Source organism: Panicum hallii, chromosome 3 (assembly GCF_002211085.1).
Source record: "Panicum hallii strain FIL2 chromosome 3, PHallii_v3.1, whole genome shotgun sequence".
NCBI lineage: Eukaryota > Viridiplantae > Streptophyta > Magnoliopsida > Poales > Poaceae > Panicum > Panicum hallii.
Window position 1 is genome coordinate 36,060,617 of NC_038044.1, and position 20,965 is coordinate 36,081,581.

Sequence of the window (20,965 nt, forward strand, 5' to 3'; positions counted from 1 at the left end):
GAGGACTGATGCGGGCGTCTCCGGGCTTCTGGTCACCGGGGATCGACTCGTGGAGATCCTGTGAAGGTTCTACGGGGGTTAGGGAGGTCCGGGGATCACCGGCAGCGAGGAATCGCAAGAGCAGTGTAGGATACCGACGGCGGTCCTCGGCTCGATTCCGATGCGGCAAGGCTCGGGGTCGAGAGTGGAAGCCTCGGGAAGCTTCCTGGCGGCAAGGCGGAGCTGCTGCGGGTCTTGGCCAGAGCTGGGGTGCGCCGGAGCGGCCGGCCCACGTCAGAGCAGAAGCGGCTTGAAACGAACCGGATTCCCGAATCGAGGAATCCGACTCCCTGTATCATCGTGATAGTCCCCGGATCAAGTGCTATCACATACAGAACTCATTTCAGGCATAATATCACAGTCGTACTTATTATAAGGTCAAACATGGGTTTAATTATTACATAAATCCAAAGGATCTGTAGTACGGAATTTATTACAAGCCTCTCGGCTAGTTCGAACAAGCAGAAGGCGCAAAATGGTAGCTAGGTCTTCGGCCATCCTTCATCTCCGGGATCCTCCTCCACAGGCGACTTGAGCGTAGCTCGGGTCTCAGTCGTACCATCTGTCATCGTTGGGGTCGATCTCCGGATCGGATCCTGCATCGTACCAGGCTATCCCCAAGGAATGGGATAGGTTCACGTCACCATCTGAATGCAAGCTTTATCGTGGTCTATACTACGGATATAACAGAGTTCAAGAGGTAAAGCTGGAGGTTTTCCCTATGCATGCAATAAATATATATATATAAGAATACACATCTCCCTCCATTCCCGACTCGGGCCCTTCCGGCATCCCGGACTCCCGGTCACACACACCTTCCAAAACCACCAGGTCGATGCGAGGACTCCCTCTCCTCGCTCCCAGCTGCCCCCTGGCAGGAAGTTATTCTAGAGGGAGGTAGAAATCATGAGTAACACTAACTAATAAGAGCAACAGAGGAGTAGGGATGTCCATAATCGAGGACACGCCTATACGTATAGTTTTCACCCTGCAGGGGTTGTACACCTGGACCCACTCGAATCGACACTAGTCGGAGATCAGCCGACTAGTATACGAAACACCGGTATACTAAAACGGAATTAGGAGCCACGGCACCATCCGGCTTTCCCGGGTCTTGGGCGCATCCTCCCACGGAAGGTCGCCCCGGGACTGCGAAGCCTCCCATGCGTCTCGGGGAACATGAGGTCAGCACCTTCTTCCCCTGCACCGATACTCGATCCTCCTACCGGCTTGGTACCGCACTTGCTAATTCCGGACCGGGCCCACCCTCATAATGGGTAAGTGGTGTGCACGCTTAACAGATTCCCACAAGTCATGGTTACTCTCACCCGGTCCTTAAATGCCGAAGCGGGCATCTTCGTCAAAAGCGTATCCACCACGGTGGTCCGCGACTGCACCCTTAACGGGTGCCTCAAACACCTCAAAAACATAACCAAAGCTGTACCCGCCATAGGTACCCGTAGGGTGTGCCAAGATACACACCCCAAGCCCTCGATCCACGATCGAGTTAGGTTGCCCACTCCCGGCTAAAACCCTAATCACCAACTCCTGAAGAGAACCACTTCACACACGCCAAGACTATCCACATGATTCCCACACATGCACATTCAAGGATTTACAAGGCATTTCATATGATAAACAAGTAAGATAGGTTGGCAAGGAATAAGGTATATAGAATGGGCCATGCAGGTTCATCTTGATATAAGCATACATATAGCGATAGCACATCTACAAGCAATGCCTAATAGGAATTCAAATCGTAGATGGGCGTGAACCTGGCATCTCTTCAAAGTCCTCCTGGGCCTCCGAGTAGTCCTGGCCGTCGGTCAACTTCTCGCGGTCAGATCCTATTAGTAAATACAAGTAAGAGTAGGGACTAAAGTGCAAATATGCACAAAACTCTGCAATTAAGATCCAAATCACCACAAAGCCTACTCTAACGGGTGGTTCATGATTTTAGAAGAATTATGGAACCGGTTTCATAATTTTCGGAGGTCCGGTTGATTTATTATGAATTTTCTAAGGGAAAATCTATTTCTGGAATTAATAAAACAATTTTGGAAAAGAAAATTACCAAACAGTGACATGTGGCAGCACCAGGGCGTGCCACGTGGCATGCTGACATCAGCATGACGTCAGCATGACGTCATCAGGGGGGTCCGGGCCTGCTGACGTCAGCAGTGGGCCCTGCTGACGTCAACGTTGACCGGTCAACATTTACCGGTCAACGGTCAAGGTGGGGTCCACGGTCAACGGGCCCCACGGGTCAGCCTCAGCTCGAGGCTGACAGCTGGGCCCGTCGGGTTTGGCCGGAAAAAGAAAAAGGGGCTCGGCTTGGTTCTGGGTCCAATTCAAATGGGCCGGCTCGGTTGGCCCAACAAGACTCGGCTCGGCTCGTGGTTTAGCTCGGCCTGCGGCTCAGCAGGCCAGCTCGGGCAGTGGGCTGGCTAGGCGTGTAGGCTGGCTCGGCTTGGATCCTTCGCGGGCTGGCTTCTTTTCCTCCGTGGGCCGGACTCGTCGCTTCGCCTTCTCCTCCTCGCGGCCCGGCGACTCCTGGTCTTCTCCTTCGCTGACAGGGCGGTCCCACGTGTCGGCCTCCGCGGGATCCGGTGTGGCGGGGTTCGGATCCGGTGTGGCAGATGGGCCTGCGTGTGTGCGTGTGGGCGCCCTGGCGCGCGTGCGGGTGTCGCGGCCACGTCGCGGGGTGGACGCGCACGGCAAGGCCGTGGCGCAGGCAAGGCTAGGCTGGGGGTGATCGGGTCTCGTGGCATGGGTGCGCACGCACGCGCGCGGGTCCTGGCATTCCAGGGCCGCGGCGTGGCTGTGCCGTGCGCGGGGCACCGGCATCCCGGGCCCGCGGCACGACGCGGCGGCGGTAAGGCGACGGCGGTAGCGGGGAAAACGGCGGCGCGTCGGGCTCCTGCACAAAAGTCGGCACGGTGGACGGAAGGGGAGTGGGGGTTCCTAGGGCTTGCTACAGAAGGCTCCTCGGCATCGCCGGCAGCATAGGGGAGAGGGAAAGGGACAGCGACGGCGGCGCTCACCGACGGGGCTGAAGGAGAGGGCGCTCGGGGCTGCGGAGATGCGAGGCCGGTGGGTCGGGGCCGTGCAGGAAGGGCTGCGGCGTTGATGTCGTCGTACGGGTCGCCGGCCTGGTGGAGCTCCGGTGGTGGCGTCGTCCTCGCTCGGCTCCGGGTGGCGTCGGTGTCCTTCTCGCTCGGCTCCGGGTCCTCCTCCTCTTGCACTGCTCCTCCTCCTCCTTCCCTCTCTCTCTCGGGTGCGGCGATGTCGGAAAGGGAACAGGGGTGCGGGTGGCTAGGGTTTTTGGGCGGCGGCTGAGGGGTTTTATGGGCGATCCTAGGGCTCGCGGCGCGGGCCCGGACGTCGAGGGCGGCGATGCTCGGCGCCCGTGCCGTGGCCACGCGGCGGACATCCGGCGGCTGCAGCGCGGCTAGGGTTTTGCGGTGCGGCCGGCCGAGGCGCGGGGGAAAAGGGGGCGCGCGCGGGCGGGCGGTTGCGCTGGTTGTCATGGAGCGGAGTGGCGCGCGGGCTGGCGGATGACGCGAGGGTGCGGGGCCGCGGCGGGGGAAAGAGGAAAAGAGAGGCAGGCGGTTGGAGGCTCCTGTCGCGGAGCGGGCGACGCGGCGGAGGCGAGCAGGCGGGAGCCGGGAGAGGGAGTGGCGAGAGGAAGGGGAAAGCTGACGGGTGGGACCCGCCCGTCAGCTGCCCCGGGCAGATGGATAGGGAGAGGTCGCGATGCTTCGCGATGATGGGCTGGGCCGGTGTTGCTGGACCGGTTCGTGTGCGGGAAAAGGAAAGGGAAAAGGGGGAGAGGGAAGAAGATGAGCTGGGCCGGGGCTGCGTGGGCCGGTGGGCCGGCGGTCCATGGGGGTATTAGAGGATGGGTTTTGGATTTGAATTTGAATAGCCTTTTCAAATTCAAATCCCACACAATTGAATCAAACAAATTCGAAAATCCAATTCAATCAAAATGCATCAACCCCTCTGTGACAGTTCATGTGTTTGTAAGCTAGGCTTATAATTTGATAGTGTGAAGTGTACGCTGGTTAAGTGTTAAACTTTTGTGTGTTTGTGTGAAACTTTTGAAAATTTAAAGTGCAAGTAAAAAGGGCATTTTTGTAATTACAGAAAAACCTAGGGTTGTTTCTGTAAAATGTATTTGAATAGGAGGTAATTTCAAAATAAAGGAAATATATTTTTCTTACTTTGTGTCTTGTAAGAATATATATTTATCCAAAAGTTTCATCAGAAATGCGTGTGCTGAAGTGTGTAAAAATTTTGGGTAAAATGGTGATAATAAGGGTATATATGTAATTTTATAAAAGAACAAGTCCTTTTATGCAAAATAGGTGATTTACAAGAGTAACTTTCCAAAAATTACTAGAAGTAAAAAGGTAATAATGTAAGCAATCATGACTTACATAGCATCTTGCAAAAAGGCCCAATGTTATATTTAAGTTATCTTAACATGGACAAAGATTTTATAAAATTCAAAGTTAGTTTAAGTCTTAAAGTAAAACTCTATATTTTGAGTTTTGGAGTTCAAACCCTAAAACAAAGTTGTAGAGCTTGAAAAGTTGTACAATTTTCATTTTGGTCACATTTTTGTTTGAGCTCCAGAACAGTGTTTAAATTCTTCTTTACCAAAGGGTCCCTGCAATTTTCTAAAATTACAAATGAGTCCTTGGGAAATTCCCTTTGTCTTCCTCCTCTGGCGCTGCTCTGTTCCTGCTCTGCAGCCCACCGCTGTGCCGACCATCATCGCCACCTCCTGCTGCAACCAAAGTACACGCGTCTAACTGTGCTGCTCCTCTATCCTCTCCCCGCGTTGTGTATTTCCCTGCCTCCCTTCCTCTTCTCCCACTGGCAGCATAGTCCCGTCTATATCCCCTTCCTCTCTTCCATCCACCGGCGCAGGAGCTGCAGTAGGCGGCGGGCGTGAAGGGCCAGAGCGCTCCCGAGCAGTGAGGTGCGGTGCAGGTGGTCCAGCCCGAGCAGACGCGTGGCTCCGGGCGCGCGCTCCCGAGCGGAGGTTGGCGGCGCTAGGCAGCAGCGGCCCAAGCGGTCGGCTCTGGGCTTGGCCCCAGGCGCCAGGCGGCGCGACGCACGCAGGCGGCAGGCGCTCGGTGGCTTGCGGGCGCAGGGGCGAGCGCAGCTGCGGCAGCGCGGGCACGAGGGCGAGCGGGCCCAGCAGCGGCAGGCGGCCGCGGCTCGGCCGGTGCGCGAGCTGGCGCGCGCGCGGCAGCAAGTGCTGGCGGCGGCTGGCGCGAGGGCCGGGCGTGCGCGAGCGGGCACCCCGCAGGCAGGCCCGGGCGTGGGCCGCGGCAAGCGCAGCGTGCTGGCGCGTGGTGTGGCTCGGCCGGAGCTGCCTGCTTCACTGAGTTCCGCCCCCTCACCGTGGAGAACCTCCTTCCGGTCTTCCTGCTCGCCTTTTAATCCCCAAAATGAACTCCCGGTGAACGGCTCGAACTTCCCGGCCCTCGGCATGACCTCCTCCAATCGGAACCGAGCCCCCCCCCCGGCGCCTCCTCTGCTTCCAGTTCACAGGAAGGACCCTGTGTAACAATTGAGACAAGGTCAGGGTGTTTTCTGCAAGTTATAGACTCACAGAAATAGTGCTGTATGGGGACCTATATGTAAGAATGTTTGTTATTTCATGTGAGAAGCGCTGTTAGCTTGTAAATTCAATAGGAAATAGTAGGAAATTCCAAAAATTGCAAAACCAATTTTGTTAGAAACTAGATTTGGAGCTCTACAACTTCTATTAAATGAGTTTGATATGAAACTAAATAGTTTAGAATCTATGTTGAATCTAAGATAAGGGAGAGTAATATTCATAGCTTCTACATGTTAACTTTGTAGATCATGATTTTTGTTATGCAAATTTTTATAGATTAAGTATGAATCGATGTGGAATTTTCAAACCTAATTTTGCTTTATAACTTAAATTCTTTTAAGTTAATCAATTCAATTTGTTTATAGAAGAAATAGATAAGCTATATTTAGTCATGTTTGCTTGTTATTGCAATGTGTTTCTTGTGCCGCTTGTTTAAATCTTAATTAAACTTGTTGTACAACTTTAAAGCATAAGAGAGGTCTAGTTTGAACGTGAAATGTTTGATTTGTATTTAACCTATTATTTGTGTGACGCTAAACTTAATTAATTATTGGTAGCCAAAGTCCTTGCCATAGATTGACTAAAGATAAATTGTGCACCATGGCTAATGTACTTGCTGCCCCTATGGCAGACTTTTTGTGATGATTGATTAACCTTTTATTCATATGGATGCTCATGCCTTTACTTCAGTCTTGATTGCAATATTGTTAGAGTCCCTTCCTATGTAAAGGTCTTAGTCTACCTCGTGTATCGACTGCTTAGTTAATATACCTTTGTAACTAGGCTTAGCAATCGACTACTAGTTCAGCCAATTTTTGATAGGCGTAACCCCATCGGCCATAAGCCTTTTGACTTCTTCCCTATCGGCAAAAGCCCATCGGCCCGATGTTAACCACTCTATCGGTCCGATCTGATGTTAGTACCCTGACCGACCTGGTCCGATCTAGACCACCACACTAGCTATGCGTTAGTCAGTTATTTATTAATATCATCGAACCACTTAAACACTGATTACTTTGGTTAACACTCCAGTCAAGAATCGGATAGGCACATCCAATAGAGAACGTATTTATCGGCTAAGCACAGCCAGTACAGCATAGGGAATCGGCTACTTGTGCCGACTCACAAATCTAACACATGCGCACATATTAGCTCGGCCAACGTTCACTCTCAACTAGTTTACCAATGCACAATCAAATTGTTACATACCCTGATCGGCTAGCATGCTGATGTTTACAAATCAACTAAATTGCTAAAAACATAAATCGGCTATGCCGAGGTGCACAGTGATCAACTAACCCTCCGATTTAAATAACGTATCGGCTGCACATAGTCGACGTATCGGAGATACACACACGATCTTAGAGTTCTGTTATCCACTGACCTAAGCCAATTCCAGTTGTTTCCCATAGCGGTCAAATATGGCCGGTCAATCCTTAGTTTTCCCATCCTTATCCACACACTGTTATCAGCCGATTTATCGGCTGAGAGATCGGCTATATGCTTACCAGTTACATACCCTCAACCTCATCCTCCTTAGTCTAACTCTACACTTATAATCTCACCAACCTAGTTTAATATTAGTGTTCTGTTACACCTAATTCTTGAAATAGGTCTAACTTAGATAACCCCATCGGCTGAATGACAATTGATTGTTGTACTGACATAGTCAAGCCGATGCAACTACACCTGATTACCTAGGATAACACTTAAGCACATCTCATTTAGGCACAGCCAGTGCAGAGGACAATCAGCTACACAGCTGATATGCCCTCATAGATATAGGAGAACATTAAGGATGAAAACCGGCTACACAGCTGATTCACCAATCAGCTGAATACGCTGAGACACAGACCGTACGGATACATAGTTCGACTAGTCTATCAATACACCATCGGCTAGTTACTCGCATTAGTCAACTAGCTATGCCGATACATCACTCGACTAATTCTACCCGATGTTTAAATCGGCGAATGTGCCGATACACTAAATCGGCTAGAAGGTCAAATTACCGATCGACTAGTTTTGCTAAAGCATGGATCCGCTATGCTGATACACACGCGATTAGTTAAGTACGCCGATGCTCACACAAATTAGTTAGGACACAGCTGCTTTAGGAAACATCCCTCTGCTAAAGTGATCGATGTTTTCATCGATCAATTAGAAAACCAGTGCACCTGTCAACCGGCTACCCAGACCAAAGTACACAACCTTGGATCAGTAAGATCGCACAGTAGACACGCCTCTGTTAGGCACGACCAAAGCACATCAGTCAGCTAAACCGGATGCATCCTCATCGGTTAAGACCAAGATCTATACACCAACCAATTAGATAATCAAACATGCTACCTAATGAAGTTAGTATGGATGTTTAGGGTAACCCCCCCTGTTGCCTAACGAGACTAGTTAGTTTAGTTAATACTCGATAAATGACTGCCCAGTACAGGGTAGTTAGGTTGTTTGTTGAAATGTAATGTTCCTTTATTTGGATTGCAACTTTATCGTGAATTGAAATGAAAGTGTATGCATTCATTAAACTCCATCTTGCATATCATATAGATTCGACCACTCTCGCCGACGGAAATTACCAACTAATCCCGGAACCAGAAGGAAGTTATTCTGAAGACCCCGGGAACTTCGTCGCGGGATTATCTGAAGTCCCAAACCAAAGTTCGGAAGATATTGACTTACTGACTTCAGACCCACCAATAAAGGCAAGCCCCGGACATAACCTACTATTTTTATTACACTGCACACTATATTTATTTATGTAATCTATGCATTAAGTTCCTAGGAGTTGTTTGAAAACCTTAGTTGCATAATTCCAGGAACCAATGTATTGTACACTAGAACTTGAGTCCGACTAGCTGCTATGCTTATAGGACCAGTAGAAGACGAGTGATTTCTTGTCACTCGCGCGATATAGGAGTTGTAATGTTTACATTCCTGTTATCACTATAAGGATGACGGACGGGAGTTTTATGAGGTGTCATGGTCAAGATGATACCCGTCTGTGTTGATGAATTTGATAAGGTCGCAGTGTGTGGTAGCGGTGGTTAAGCGTTTGAAAGTACTAGCCACATGCCGTGAAATATGGTAAGCGGTAAGCCTAGTAACCGATCGGCCCGAGGAGTGGACATACCTCCCACCACATGTATTTGCTTCTTTTGGTTACTTTATTCGACGTGTAGGCATACGTGTTGCTGGGCAACCAGGAGTACGGGTTTTGTAGTCGCGCTACAGACGTATGTCCTGCACTTTGGAAGTGCGTATGACCTGCAGTCGCTTGTGGTGGCCCTAATCCACGAGTCGGAATGAAAGGCAAACGGTTGCTTCGGAACGACCCTGTGGTGTTCCAAGCGTGTGTGTTAGGTTTACCCTTGCAAGGATTTGAATCTCGATTCAGGAATCGTCCGCCTCTCACGATGAATGAGACTGCTTACCCCCTTTACCACATAGAGTAACAAGAGCAACTTTATGATTATCAAAGATGATGTTTGATTAAAGATTCTATCCTGTTTGAGTAGTTATAGGTGCTTACCTAGAATGGTTAATCCACTAGAATCTGAAAGCTAAAAGTTGAAAGTAAGGATCTACTCTTTGTTGCTTTTCAGCTGAAAACTCTACCCAAAGCTAAAAGCCTTCATAAGTCTAGTTACATGGCTAAGTATACCATGAGACGGGTAAGCCTTGCTGAGTATTAGTATACTCAGCCTTGCTAGTTGAATGTTTTTCAGGTGATATCTGTGAAGACCCTACTCTTTCCTTGCCTTGGCCCTGTGCTCTTCCAGATGATTGGTCCGTGGAATGGGATCCGTCCTTGGCCAGCACTGGTGATATTGAGTGATGTTGTGCCCGGGCTTAGCATGACATCCGTCTTGACAACGTGCTGTAGATCATCGCGTATGTTTTCCGCTGCTAAAAACCATAACTTTATCAGTTTGTATTGTTTACTCTAAATTTGAAACTTTGCTCTATTATGAAAACTCTTGTAATGTGATTTCCTGTGATGTAAAATATAATGGTGATTGTATCTCTGGACTCACCTTCGTGTGAGGTAACCTTATTGATCCTGTGTATCGGTGGTTTATCGGGACGTTACCCGACAGGCCAAGGAATTATACCGTTTGAAGCACGTTGGAGCCCTCTGGAGTGGACTCGCGTACTTGAGCCGGTATAATTCAGGTTGGTTCTGCCACACCCTCCAAACAAGATCATACACAAAAGTTTTTGAAATTCACGATTTTTGGTTAAATAAACCTTCTAGGGGTTAATATGGAATGTTACATGGCTCCGCTCTGAGCTTCGGTGTGCGGCGGCGGCTATGGTTCGGGTAGCGGTGAGGGTAGGGCGCAGAGGGTTTAGGGTTCAGCTTTAAGGGGAGAACCGGGGTCCTGCCGTGCGGGCCCGGCGCTAGGGGTCGCCGGAGATTTCGGGCGGCCGGTGTGTGGGGAAGAAAGGGAGAAGGGAAGAAGAGGGAAGACGGGGGAGCTGATAGGTGGGGCCAAAGAGCCAGAAAGAGAGAGGAGGAGGCACGGCTCGGGCTGGCTGATGGGAAGCGGGGAGCGGCCGATGTGGGGCGGCCGATGGAAGCGAGCTAGGCCGATGTGGAGGCGGAGGCGGAGGCGGCCGATGTGGGGCGGCCGATGGAAGCGAGCTGAGCGGCCGATGGACCGAGCGAGGGGGATCGGGCCGCAGGGGAAAGGAATTGGCCCAAGGGGAAGAAAGGAGGCGGCCGGGCTGGGCTGGCTGGGATCTAGTTTTGCTCTTCCATTTCGTTCCCTTTTTCTTTTCTAATCCTTTTGAAACCCCCAATCTATTTGAATTCAAATGATCTTTTGAATTCAAACCCTGTGCACTCATTCCAATAAAACATATGCACCAGCATGAATGCACAATCATGTTGTTTCTAAAATAAATTTTAATTCATTGTAGTCTAAAATTAGTTTAAATGTAGGATAAATCAAGAAAAACCTTAGAAATTTTATTTAAGCCAAATTAAATTCATTAAAATTTAGGAAATTTACATTAGAGTGTTACAAACCTACCCCCCTTACAGGAATCTCATCCCGAGATTCAGATAGGCTAGCTAGCAAAGAGTTCGGGATATGTCTTCCTTAGCTCATCTTCTCGCTCCCAAGTAGCTTCATCCTCCGTGTGATGACTCCACTGCACACGGCACATCTTGATCTTCTTATTCCTAGTAACTCTCTCAGATGTCTCTAGAATCTTCACCGGATGCTCGGTGTAGATCAGATCCTCTTGTACTTCCAACCCTTCTAGCAGTGCTTGTTCTTCTGGCACCCTCAAGCACTTCTTCAGCTGAGACACGTGGATCACATCATGCACTCCCGAGAGGTTGGGAGGCAACTCCAAGCGGTATGCTACCTCACCTTTCCGTTCCAACACCTTGAATGGACCGATGTAGCGAGGGGCTAGCTTCCCTCTCACGTTAAACCTGCGGATTCCTCTCATCGGCGAGACCTTCAGGTACACATGATCACCCACTGCAAAGGTCAGATCTTGACGATGAACATCCGCGTAGATCTTCTGACGAGTCTGTGCGACCCTCAGGTTCTCTCGCACCTGCTGTACCAGCTGTTCTGCCTCTTCAACAATATCCGGACCAAACACCTGCCTCTCACCAATCTGATCCCAATACAGTAGAGTCCTGCACTTCTGACCATACAGGGTCTCGAAAGGAGATTTCTTCAGACTGGCCTGATAACTGTTATTATAGGAAAACTCTGCGAACGGCAGGCATTTATCCCAGCTGGTACCATACTAAATAGCGCAGGCTCGAAGCATATCTTCCAACACTTGGTTGGTTCTTTCTGTCCGCCCATCTTTCTGAGGATGATAGGCGGTACTGAAGCGTAGCTTCGTATCCAACGAATCATGCAACTACTCCCAGAACCGTGAAGTGAACTAAGATCTTTGATCAGATATGATCTTCTTCGGAACACCATGTAGACAGACGATCCTGGAGATGTACAACTCTGCGAGTCTAGCACCGGAGTAAGTAGTGTTCACTGGGATGAAGTGGGCAACCTTCGTCAACCGATCCACTACTACCCATATAGAGTTGTACCCTTTCTGGGTACAAGGCAATCCAACACTGAAGTCCATAGTGATTTCCTCCCATTTCCACTCTGGAATCTTCAACAGCTGCAATAGACCTGCTGGCCTTTGATGTTCCGCCTTGACACGCTGACAAGTGTCACACATAGCCATGTACTCCGCAACGGAACGCTTCATTCCATACCACCAGAATCGTTCCTTGAGGTCATAATACATTTTCGTGCTGCCCGGATGAATGGAATATGCTGTACCATGACCCTCACTCAAGATCAGCTTCCTGAGATCCTTTACATTCGGCACACATATCCGTCCCTTGTACCACAAGGTACCCTGATCATCCTCTCTGAAATGAGGTGCTTTGCCAATCTTGAGCCGTTCACGGATCTTCTGCAGCTTCTTATCATCTTTCTGATGCTGCCTGATCTCTGCCGCTAGAGTGGGTTCTGCCTCAAATGATGCACTCGAGGTGTGATGCAAGAAACCCAAACTCAACTGCTCAAATTCCTCGCATAATTCTCGAGGCATCTGAAAAGCCACGGCCATGTTAACATAGCTCTTCCTGCTTAAAGCATCTGCTACAACATTGGCCTTACCCGGATGATAGTGAATCTCCAGGTCATAATCCTTGACCAACTCTAGCCATCTTCTCTGCCGCATGTTCAGCTCACTCTGAGTGAAAATGTACTTGAGGCTCTTGTGATCCGTGTAAATGTCACACCTTTGCCCAAACAAGTAATGCCTCCATATCTTCAGAGCATGCACAACTGCGGCTAACTCCAGATCATGAGTGGGATAATTCATCTCGTGCCGGCGTAACTGCCGGGAAGCATAAGCTATAACTCTGCCTTCCTGCATCAAGACGCAACCAAGACCATCCCTCGAAGCATCACAATACACTGTGAACCTCTTGCTCTGGTCTATAGAGTAAGGACTGGTGCTGTAGTCAACCTCTTCTTCAGCTCCTCGAAAGCCTTCTGGCGCTCATCAGTCCAAGAGAAATCCACACCCTTCTCCAGCAAGGAAGTCAAAGGCTTCGAAATCTTGGAGAAATTCTCAATGAACCTCCGATAATATCCTGCTAAGCCCAAAAAAGAGCGGACTTCCTTCACTATCTGCGGTACCACCCAATCAAGCACATCCTTCACCTTTCTGGGGTCCACAGCAATACCTCCCTTGGAGATGACATGACCGAGGAATGGAACCTCGTCAATCCAGAATTCGCACTTGCTAAGCTTGGCATACAGCTTGTGCTCTCTGAGCCTCTGCAACACAAGCCTCAGATGTTTCTCATGCTCTGCTTCTGACTTGGAATATACCAGGATATCGTCAATGAATATCACCACAAACGTGTCCAGATAATCCATGAAAACCTTGTTCATTAGATGCATGAAGAAAGCCGGAGCATTGGTCAGGTCGAAGGACATGACCGTATACTCGTATAGCCCATACTTGCAGGTGAATGCCGTCTTCGGAATATCCTCGGGACGGATCTTCAACTGGTGATAACCCGAACGCAGATCAATCTTCGAGAATACACAAGCACCCTAAAGCTGATCAAAGAGATCCTCAATGCGAGGCAAGGGATGCTTGTTCTTGATGGTGACTGCATTCAGATCCCGATAATCAACGCACATTCTCTTTGCTCCATGCTTCTTCTCTACAAGCAATACAGGGAAAGCCCAAGGAGAGAAACGACGATGGATATAACCCTTGGCTAGCAACTCGTCGACAGTCTTCTTAACTTCCTCATGCTCAACGGGTGCCATACGATAGGGCCGCTTAGCAATATGAGCTGTGCATGGCAAGAGATCAATAGAAAACTCAATGTCGCAATCAGGCGGCATACGTGGCAAGTGATCCGGAAAGACATCCGGGAATTCAGACACCACGCGAATACCATCTGTGGGTCTAGCCTCCATCTGACAAAGAATTCCAGAAGGCTCCGAAGCACTGACTGTGACCTCCTGTCCATCCGGTGCCGACAAGTGGACAGTTCTCTGAGCACAATCAATCCTGACACCCCATCTAACAAGGGTCTCCATTCCCAAAATCACATCGATACCCTTGGTGTCTAGCACCATCAGATTAGCACCGAACTCTACCCCTCTTATGACAACACTGACTCTGTGACAGAAGATATGAGACCTCAATTGCCCTCCCGGTGATGATACTAACATGCATCTCTTTAATGTGCTAGTATGAATGCCATGATGCTCGACAAAAGACCGAGTAATGAAGGAATGCGTAGCACCAGTATCAAAAAGCACTGTAGCAGGGTGGGTATTGACCATGAACGTACCAATATCCACGTTGGGAGCCTCGGCTGCCGACTCGGCCGTCACGTGGTTCACCCTGCCCTGGGATGGTGCCTTGGGCTGAGCTGGGCGTCCTTGCTGTCCAGTCTGCACCTTCCAGGGAGAAACGTTGGCGTAGTGTCCCTGCTCGCCGCAGTGATAGCACGCCTGTGGGAATGCTGGAGCTTGCTGTCCAGCAGGAGGAGTAGGCAGTCCCTGCCGTGGAGCTGGTGGAGCCGGTGGAGCTGAGCGTGCCGGAGGTGCTGGAACCCTCTGGCTCTGTCCCAACTGCTGCTGCTGCTGAGGACGAGGCGGGTACTGCTGCTGTCGCTGCTGGTACGACTGGATCTGCCTCTGCTGCTGCTGTTGCGGGTACTGGTACCGAGGCCGAGTGTTGCTGCCAAACGTAGCAGGAGCCATCTTCCTCTTCTTGTCCTCAATCTCCCGGCGTTTGCGCTCGGTGTTGAGGGCAGAGTCAACCAAATGGTTGAAGTTGTCGAAGCGGTGGTTCATGAGCGCGTACTCCAGGTGATCATCTAGTCCCTCCCTGAAGCACTCCTGCTTATCGCCATCATTGGCGACCTCAGCGGGGGCATAGCGAGCGAGCTGGAGGAAATGATCACGCTACTCGGTCACCGTCATAGCTCCCTGAAATGATAAGCACCGGAAACAAGAGGATGGATTTTACTCAGCATTCCTTATTTCACGAAGAGAAACAAGGGTGGGCTTGAGCTCAAATAGGAATTGCGGAAAGATTTTACTCTAATTTACCTGCTTAAGCGCAAGGAACTCCTTGTGCTTCGTCTTCATCACTCCAGCAGGGATGTGGTGGTTCCTGAAATGCTCCCGGAACTGGACCCAAGTGAGGGCGTCGCGGTCCCGAGCTGGGTAGGACTCCCACCAGTTGAGAGCTGAGCCTTGCAGCTGTCCTGCCGCGTATAGGACTCGCTCTCTGTAGTCACACTGAGCGACATCCAACTGGCGCTCCACTGAACAAAGCCAGTCGTCAACCTGGAGTGGATCAGCCGCATGGGAGAATGTCGGCGGGTGACCCCTCAGAAAGTCCGCACGCCTGTCACGGGGCTGCTGAGGTGGAGGAGGTGGCGGCTGAGCATGGATCTGCTGCAGAGTCTGAACAGTGTTGTTCAGGGTGGCCATCATCTACATCTGGAGCTGGAAGAACTGCTCCAGAGTCAGAGGTGGAGGCATCAGCAGTGGCTGGTCGGTACCCTGGTTGTTCTGCCCTTGCTGGCCAGAACCGGTGCCGGTGCTCCTGGTGTTCACCATCTGTTTGCAGCAGAACAAAGCTTATAAGAGGCAGATATTGTACGATTCTGGAAAGAAAACTCTGGCAGGATAAAGTAGAGAGAAAAGAGTGTACGGTTTTACCCCCAACGACCCCCAACGATCTAACTCCATTTTATTACTTAATTTAAGTCTGCATTAAAATCGATTTGCATGAGCAAGTTTAACTTCTAAACTATGCAATCAACCAAAAATCCAAATCAAACACTTTGCACAATCACAAACATTCAATATTCACATCTTAGCCGAGTTTATCACACTACTCGACTAACACACTCGTTCTAGCGCACTTTCATCGGGATAGCCTAAACTTAAGGGGTTAGACGAGTTCAGGCCAACGTCTACGGAAAAGATCAAACTAATTCTCAGAGAGGACAAGAGAGAGAGAGCGAGCAGATCAAGGTTTAAGGCTCAGGGAATAGAGGCAGAAATAATGTTGGGAGTTTTGCGGAAGCAAGGCAAAGGAAAAAGAAGTCCTAAATTTGGCCAGTTCTATCTAGTCTTTGTCCTACAGTCGACACGGCTCTGATACAAATTCTGTCACACCCGATTTATAAGAACATAAACCGAGCAATCATATATGCGCCAGGATCAAGTCACGCATATATAGAATAGAATCATCAAGATATCACAACGCGTATCTCGAAATAAAAGCGTATAAACCGTAAATGAATATCTTTATTACAACTGAATCAAGAATCAGTTCAAGGAATGCGGAAGCGTAAAATAAATACATGAAGAACAGGGCGCCACAGGGACGTCGGCTGGGAGACAATGCCTAGAAATCGTCGAGTCCGCTGATGTAGTCCTCCATGTTGCCTGGTACTGAGCAACAGTCGAAGATATCCCAAAGAGAACAGAAGAGTAGAGAAGGCAAGTGCGAGTACACAACTTGTACTCAACAAGTATGACACGAATTATGAGGCTCTAAGGTTAGCTGACTCAACTGCATTAGCTTTTAATCTTGGCAAATTTTTATTAGAGCTATTTACTACAAGTGGATGAATTACCATGACCCAAGTTGCATAATAATTAATCAAAATTAATCATGAGACTACTGAAAACCAAACCAATCCACCAAAGGTAAACCCCACTAATCAGACGGAGGATCTGGGCCGCTCATAACTGTGAGCACGGCTAGTATACCAGTTTTACACTCTCGAGAGGTTGCACAACTTTACCCACAAGTCGTGAGCTACGCTAGTTGTTCATCACACTTCCTTAGGTGAGATGACTAGCAAGCACACTTCGAGACCGTTACAAAGGATCACGTTAGTAAGGTGTAACCGCTAAGGTTTCTGGATCAGCGATAGTTGGGCCCACCTTACGGGGGTACAAGACACACAGCACAGACCAATCCAGAGGAGCAGGGACCATTGAGGCTTACCACCCCTCTTGCCCCGCAGGTAAGTTACTTCCAAACCAAAATGACCTAATTAGTAAGTCAAGACCGTCCCATTCCAGTCTTATGGTTGCGCGGTTGTCCCAGGTTGTCGCTCTATGAACCGGTCCTTATGGAGAGTGGCCAACCAAGCACTAAGCACCGTGCTGGCACCCTAAACCATGTTTCTAATAAAACATCTTTTAACGAGACGTGAGCCGCTCAAGCACACAGCACAGAGGGCCACTCTCAGGATCAAGTTGCATATTCCATTAATCAAAGTTAATTAAAAAGGATCATAATATGCGAGAGCGCAGCAACTAGCACAACTAACCAAAATCCAACCCAAGGTTTTTATATAAAGGATAAAAGTGGCTAGGAAATCCTTATAGGCGTACAGTATTTAAATGCAGTATGAAATTGTATTTAAAAGTGATAAGGTGTTCATGTTATACTTGCCTTCCTCAAAGTTCTCCTATTGCTGCTCAAAGGCTCTGAAGAAGGAGGCTCCTGGTACTCCTCCGATGGCTCAACGTCTACTCATGATCGCAACGCCAAAACATGGTCCACACAGGCACATACATGGAAACAATGGCAAAAGATAAGAAATAGTACAACAATACAGTAAAATAGCACACAAAACTAAACTAAAGCTCTACGCGTTACAACGATCGCCTGAGCGCGAAAACAACCTAAAACGGAGCTAAGACGCGAAAACTAGGGTTAAAACAAGGTCTAGGGACTTTTCTGTAAGAAAACAGAGGATTCCAGGGGTTTCTGCGCTAAAACCGAGGGCTTAAACCTATTTAAACCCCAGACTCAGGGGCTAATGCGCAAAACTACCAGATCCGGACTGCGGGTTCTATTTCTAAGGAATTCGAGGGCCTAAACGCTAAAAACTGGGCTGATCTGCAAATACTTTTGAACGGCGCTGGACTGCAGGTTGTTTCTGGGAAAACCTAGGGACTCTTTAACAAAAAACCAAGCCGAACCGGTACCTTCCAATCTAGGCCATCGGATCTGGATCTAACGGCTCGGACCTAATCTGATCTGGATCTAATCGTAGGCGTTCACTTCGGATCAAACAGTTCACGATGGACCGGCTGCGGGGCGGCGGCGCTGGTCGCCGGAGACCAATTCCCGCGGCGGCGCGCGGCTCGGCTCACCGGACTTCGCCCTAAACGGCGCTCCGGGGGTCAAATCGACCGGGCTTGGGTCGGGCATGATCAGTGCGTCATGCGTGATCCACCCAGGGCTAAGGCGGGGCTCGGGGAGGGCTCAGGTGGCGCGCACGACGACGGGGGTGGATCGGCACGGTGGCGCATCGCCGGTGCATGCGTTCCGGCCACAAGAGCGAGCTTAGGTCTATGACATCTAGCGCAAGATGACCAGGAGGATGATGTGATGCTCACCGAGGGCTTGAACGGGCCAGAGAAGCAGCGCAGGCTGGCCGGCGACGAGGCCCGAGCGGTGGGGATGGGCGGCTTTCGCGGGGAGGACTGATGCGTGTGTCTCTGGGCTTCTGGTCACAGAGGATCGACTCGTGGAGATCCTGCGAAGGTTCTACGGGGGTTAGGGAGGTCCGGGGATCACCGGCGGTGAGGAATCGCAAGAGCGGAACAGGATACCGATGGCGGTCCTCGGCTCGATTCCGGCGCGGCAAGGCTCGGGGTCGAGAGTGGAAGCCTCGGGAAGCTTCCTGGCGGCGAGGCGGAGCTGCTGCGGGTCTTGGCCGGAGCTGGGGTGCACCGGAGTGGCCGGCCCACGTGAGAGCAGAAACGGCTCTGCTCTGAGCTTTGGTGCGCGGCGGCGGCTAGGGTTCGGGTGGCGGTGAGGGTAGGGCGCAGAGGGTTTAGGGTTTAGCTTTAAGGGGAGAACCGGGGTGTTGGCGTGCGGGCCCGATGCTAGGGCTCGCCGGAGATTTCGGGCGGCCGGTGCGCGGGGAAGAAAGGGAGAAGGGAAGAAGAGGGAAGACGGGGGAGCTGACAGGAGGGGCCAAAGAGCCAGAAAGAGAGAGGAGGAGGCACGGCTCGGGCTGGCTGATGGGAAGCGGGGAGCGGCCGATGCGGGGCGGCCGATGGAAGCGAGCTGGGCGGCCGATGGACCGAGCGAGGGGGATCGGGCCGCAGGGGAAAGGAATCGGCCCAAGGGGAAGAAAGGAGGCGGCCGGGCTAGGCTGGCTAGGATCTAGTTTTGCTCTTCCATTTCCTTCCCTTTTTCTTTTCTAATCCTTTTGAAACCCCAAATCTATTTGAATTCAAATGAACTTTTGAATTCAAACCCTGTGCACTCATTCCAATAAAACATATGCACCAGCATGAATGCACAATCATGTTGTTCCTAAAATAAATTTTAATTCTTTGTAGTATAAAATTATTTTAAATGTAGGATAAATCAAGAAAAACCTTAGAAATTTTATTTAAGCCAAATTAAATTCATTAAAATTTAGGAAATTTACATTAGGGTGTTACACTGTCAACATACGGAGGCTGTAGCCACGTTCTTGTTTTATATGAATCGACTTCTTTCCATGAGTTTTGACAGTCCTTAAATTCGGAGGCTATGGCCACGTTCATTTTTTATATGAATCGACTTCTTGCCATGAGCTTTGATGGTCGTTTACAATGACGATCGCATTTTTCCCTACAGGTTAGATCCGTTCGATCAGATTATATCTAACTTGTTGGATGGGCTCACATGAGGAGCTATTTCGACTACGCCCAGAGTCGTTGCACTCGGGGTAGTTTTGACTTCTTGCCATAGGCATGGCAGTCACACGACGATGCTCGCGTTCTTTCCTAACTGGTTAGACCCGCTCGATCAGGTTATATCTAACTTGTTGGACGGGTTCCTATGCGGAGCTACTTCGACTACTTCTAGGGTCGTTGCACCTAGGGTAGTGTCTACTACTTAGCCTTTGAACATGGATGACAATCCAAAAGTCATAAGGCACATACAAGTGGAGACATCAATGACAGATATATACAAGGAGAAGAGTACTTCTTTTTCCAATATCTCAATCCTGTATTACACTTTCTACTATCTTTTCCGCTACAGGTCGGGCTTCATGGAGGTACTCGTTGAATTGTTCTTCAGTGCACTCTGCAGCCACACCCTGCGTGAATGCCTCTAGTCGAGCCTTCGGCCAAAAGGATTTTACAAAGCTAAGTGCATGGCTGACACACGCGATTGGGGCTTTGGTGAGGAAACTGAGGACTTTCTGCGGTGCTCCGAGAGTCGCTCCAGCAAGGACTGCCCGTCTGCTTCGCCGCCTTCTTGTGGGTCCACCATGTCAACAAGCTTTTGGGCGGCTCCCTTGAGGTCCTCCAGCTCCTTCTTTTGCTGCTCCTTTTCTTCGCTCAGCGTCTTGATCTGCTAAAGGCAGTCGATGAACTGTTGTTTAGTATCGGCGATCACCTTCTGCAGCCTCTTGACGTCAGCTGTACGGCGATACAGCATATTCTTCATGTCCGTAGGCAGCTCTTCTTTATATGTTAAGATTTTTGTTGGGAGAGCTTGGCCACATCCTGCATAAGGGGAAAGGCTAAGACAAGCAACTCGACAATGCATAATGGCAGAAGAGTAATCATGCCTTACCAGGGTAAATTTGTACATTTCCTTTGAGATCTTCTGGAAGTATCGTATGTTGTTGTCCGTCAGGAGCGGATCATCCACCAGATCTGTGGTCATGATGTTCTGGTATCCGCTCCCGAACACCAGCAGCTCTTCAAGCCTCCTTGTGGTCCCTGCAGCTTCTTCAGTAGATGGTTGTTGGGCACCTGCAAGTCAAGATGCATTCAGTGCATGATTTTTTGTGGTCTAAGTAGTTAGCCATGGGAGGTCAGACGCTTACTTGTGTCATCTGCAAGAGTGGCATCAGTGGCCTCGACTTGTTCTTCTCCACCGGCACTGGCTTCGGGTTGCTGAGTGTGGCAGAATCGCCTGAATTATTCTGGCTCAAATGCGCTAATCATCGCTATACCGCCGATATTAACTCAATGCACTTCAAACGGAACAACCCATTGGTCTGTCGGGTCTCCGCCCGATACAGCCACGGTTCAACAGGATCGAAGCAGGTTTACCTCACATGAAGGCGAGTTTACAATCACAGCACAGCTCATTAAATTTTAATTTACAGAAACGCAAACATTATTACAAATTTTTTTCAAACTTAATGTAAATTTATACAAACCGTGTTTAACACGACAAGCTACAAAGCTTGTCCAA